The following is a 213-nucleotide window of genomic DNA, read 5'->3' as shown; positions in this document are numbered from 1 at the left end:
ACCAGGCTCATCCATCCATGGGATTTTCCAGGCAAGAGTACTGGAGTGGGGTGCCATTGCCTTCTAGCTCGTCTAGCCCATCAGAAAAGCCCGCCCGAAACTTACAAGGGAATTTCACTCGCCAGTTACAGCTACATCCCAGTCCTTTGCTAATCCCCGCCCCTCAGCGCCTCACTGCTCCGGGATCAAGTGGAAATTTCCCAATGGTGGGGG

Source organism: Bison bison, unplaced genomic scaffold, assembly GCF_000754665.1.
Source record: "Bison bison bison isolate TAMUID 2011002044 unplaced genomic scaffold, Bison_UMD1.0 scf7180017864295, whole genome shotgun sequence".
NCBI lineage: Eukaryota > Metazoa > Chordata > Mammalia > Artiodactyla > Bovidae > Bison > Bison bison.
The sequence above is the reverse complement of the archived record's forward strand: the minus strand, read 5'-3'. Positions refer to the sequence as shown.